This window comes from Hyla sarda, unplaced genomic scaffold, assembly GCF_029499605.1.
Source record: "Hyla sarda isolate aHylSar1 unplaced genomic scaffold, aHylSar1.hap1 scaffold_1312, whole genome shotgun sequence".
Classification (NCBI taxonomy): Eukaryota; Metazoa; Chordata; class Amphibia; order Anura; family Hylidae; genus Hyla; species Hyla sarda.
The window spans coordinates 91,588-96,542 of record NW_026607937.1 but is presented as its reverse complement, the minus strand read 5'-3'; positions in this window follow the sequence as shown (position 1 = coordinate 96,542).

Genomic DNA, 4,955 nt, shown 5'->3' with positions numbered 1-4,955 from the left:
AATATACTACAGTAATTGTGCACACTATAAATATACTACAATAATTGTGCACATTGTATAAAAAATACTACAGTAATTGTGCATATTGTATAAATATACTACAGTAATTGTGCACATTGTATAAATATACTACAGTGTGCACACGGTATAAATATACTACGGTAATTGTGCACACTGTATAAATATACTACGGTAATTGTGCACATTGTATAAATATACTACAGTAATTGTGCACATTATATAAATATACTACAGTAATTGTGCAGATTGTATAAATATACTACAGTAATTGTGCAGATTGTATAAATATACTACAGTAGTTGTGCAAACTATAAATATACTACAGTAATTGTGCACACTGTATAAATATACTACAATAATTGTGAACATTGTATAAATATACTACAGTAATTGTGCATATTTTATAAATATACTACAGTAATTCTGCAAATTGTATAAATATACTACAGTTATTGTGCACACTATAAATATACTACAGTAATTGTGCACATTGTATAAATATACTACAGTAATTGTGCACATCGTACAAATATACTACAGTAATTGTGCACATTGTATAACTATACTACAGTAATTGTGCACATTGTATAAATATACTACAGTAATTGTGCACATTGTATAAATATACTACAGTGTGCACACTGTATAAATATACTACAGTAATTATGCACACTGTATAAATATACTACAGTAATTGTGCACATTATATAAATATACTAAAGTAATTGTGCACATTGTATAAATATACTACAGTAATTGTGCACATTGTATAAATATACTACAGTAATTTTGCACACTGTATAAATATACTGCAGTAATTGTGCACATTGTATAAATATACTACAATAATTGTGCACACTGTATAAATATACAACAGTAATTGTGCACACTGTATAAATATACTACAGTAATTGTGCACATTGTATAAATATACTAAAGTAATTGTGCACATTGTATAAATATACTACAGTAATTGTGCACAATGTATAAATATACTACAGTAATTTTGCACACTGTATAAATATACTGCAGTAATTGTGCACATTGTATAAATATACTACAGTGATTGTGCACACTATAAATATACTACAATATTTGTTCACATTGTATAAATATTCTACAGTGTGCACACTGTATAAATATACTACAGTATGCACATTGTATAAATATAATTATGTGTGCACATTGTATAAATATACTACCGTTATTGTGTACATTGTATAAATATACTACAGTAATTGTGCACACTGTATAAATATACTACAGTAATTGTGCACATTGTATAAATATACTACAGTAATTGTGCACACTATAAATATACTACAATAATTGTGCACATTGTATAAATATACTACAGTAATTGTGCACACTGTATAAATATACTACAGTAATTGTGCACATTGTATAAATATACTACAGTAATTGTGCACACTGTACAAATATACTACAGTAATTGTGCATTTTGTATAAATATACTACAGTAATTGTGCACATTGTATAAATATACTACAGTAATTGTGCACATCGTATAAATATACTACAGTGTGCACATTGTATAAATATACTACAGTGTGCACACTGTATAAATATACTACAGTAATTGTGCACATAGTATAAATATACTACAGTAATTGTGCACACTGTATAAATATACAATAGTAATTGTGCACATTGTATAAATATACTACAGTAATTGTGCACACTGTATAAATATACTACAGTAATTGTGCACATTGTATAAATATACTACAGTAATTGTGCACACTATAAATATATTACAGTAATTGTGCACACTATAAATATACTACAGAAATTGTGCACATTGTATAAATATACTACAGTAATTGTGCACATTGTATAAATATACTACAGTCAGTGCACATTGTAAAAATATTTTACACTAATTCTGCACATTGTATAAATATACTACAGTAATTGTGCACATTGTATAAATATTCTAGAATAATTGTGCACACTGTATAAATATACTACTGTAATTGTGCACATTGTATAAATTTAATAAAGTGTGCACACTGTATAAATATACTACAGTAATTTTGCACACTGTATAAATATACTACAGTAATTGTGCACATTGTATAAATATATTACAGTGTGCACACTGTATAAATATACTAAAGTAATTTTGCACTCTGTATAAATATACTACAGTTATTGTGCACATTGTATAAATATACTACAGTAATTGTGCACACTATAAATATACTACAATAATTGTGCACATTGTATAAAAAATACTACAGTAATTGTGCATATTGCATAAATATACTACAGTAATTGTGCACATTGTATAAATATACTACAGTGTGCACACGGTATAAATATACTACGGTAATTGTGCACACTGTATAAATATACTACGGTAATTGTGCACATTGTATAAATATACTACAGTAATTGTGCACATTATATAAATATACTACAGTAATTGTGCAGATTGTATAAATATACTACAGTAATTGTGCAGATTGTATAAATATACTACAGTAGTTGTGCAAACTATAAATATACTACAGTAATTGTGCACACTGTGTAAATATACTACAATAATTGTGAACATTGTATACATATACTACAGTAATTGTGCATATTTTATAAATATACTACAGTAATTCTGCAAATTGTATAAATATACTACAGTAATTGTGCACACTATAAATATACTACAATAATTGTGCACATTGTATAAATATACTACAGTAATTGTGCACACTGTATAAATATACTACAGTAATTGTGCACACTGTATAAATATACTACAATAATTATGCACACTGTACAAATATACTACAGTAATTGTGCATTTTGTATAAATATACTACAGTAATTGTGCACATTGTATAAATATACTACAGTAATTGTGCACATCGTATAAATATACTACAGTGTGCACATTGTATAAATATACTACAGTGTGCACACTGTATAAATATACTACAGTAATTGTGCACATAGTATAAATATACTACAGTAATTGTGCACACTGTATAAATATACAATAGTAATTGTGCACATTGTATAAATATACTACAGTAATTGTGCACACTGTATAAATATACTACAGTAATTGTGCACATTGTATAAATATACTACAGTAATTGTGCACACTATAAATATACTACAGTAATTGTGCACACTATAAATATACTACAGAAATTGTGCACATTGTATAAATATACTACAGTAATTGTGCACATTGTATAAATATACTACAGTCAGTGCACATTGTAAAAATATTTTACACTAATTCTGCACATTGTATAAATATACTACAGTAATTGTGCACATTGTATAAATATTCTAGAATAATTGTGCACACTGTATAAATATACTACTGTAATTGTGCACATTGTATAAATTTAATAAAGTGTGCACACTGTATAAATATACTACAGTAATTTTGCACACTGTATAAATATACTACAGTAATTGTGCACATTGTATAAATATATTACAGTGTGCACACTGTATAAATATACTAAAGTAATTTTGCACTCTGTATAAATATACTACAGTTATTGTGCACATTGTATAAATATACTACAGTAATTGTGCACACTATAAATATACTACAATAATTGTGCACATTGTATAAAAAATACTACAGTAATTGTGCATATTGCATAAATATACTACAGTAATTGTGCACATTGTATAAATATACTACAGTGTGCACACGGTATAAATATACTACGGTAATTGTGCACACTGTATAAATATACTACGGTAATTGTGCACATTGTATAAATATACTACAGTAATTGTGCACATTATATAAATATACTACAGTAATTGTGCAGATTGTATAAATATACTACAGTAATTGTGCAGATTGTATAAATATACTACAGTAGTTGTGCAAACTATAAATATACTACAGTAATTGTGCACACTGTGTAAATATACTACAATAATTGTGAACATTGTATACATATACTACAGTAATTGTGCATATTTTATAAATATACTACAGTAATTCTGCAAATTGTATAAATATACTACAGTAATTGTGCACACTATAAATATACTACAGTAATTGTGCACATTGTATAACTATACTACAGTAATTGTGCAAATTGTATAAATATACTACAGTAATTTTGCACATTGTATAAATATACTACAGTGTGCACATTGTATAAATATACTACAGTAATTGTGCACATTGTATAAATATACTACAGTGTGCTTATTGTATAAATATACTACAGTAATTGTGCACACTATATAAATATACTACAGTAATTGTGCACACTGTATAAATATACTACAGTAATTATGCACACTGTATAAATATACTACAGTAATTGTGCACATTATATAAATATACTAAAGTAATTGTGCACATTGTATAAATATACTACAGTAATTGTGAAATAAATAGAAAGAAAAAAGACCGGGGAACGGCGCCTCGTGTATTACCCTTAAACACAAACAGCAAGTGTAAATGTGGGAGAAACCCACGGCACTTATAGGTGGCTGCTCACCAGATGTAAATAGAAGTAACGCATATCACCCCAAATAGGGGTACTCACTGATGTCCAAAGGAGGGCTGCAAGCCGGAGGTCACAGGCACATACGTCCTGACGTAGTCATCAAACGGAAAATGGAAAAGGACCTCATTCATCCAGGCGCTGCCGGTTAGGTCATCAGGTGCACAAATTGATGCAATGTATACCTTGGAATATTGTATACATGAAAGTTTATTAAAAAATAATAAACAACATACAGATTACGCGTTTCGAGGGTGACTCCCCTCTTCCTCAGATCAGGTGTGCTGTCATACAACAAACAGGAAAGTATTTATGTGAAAAAAGGGCGCCAAAACACCTAAGGGGGCGTGGCCAGGAAGTGGGATGTAACCAAAAAACAAGTGTAAACAGGTAAAATAAAGTAAAGAAAAAAAAAAAAAA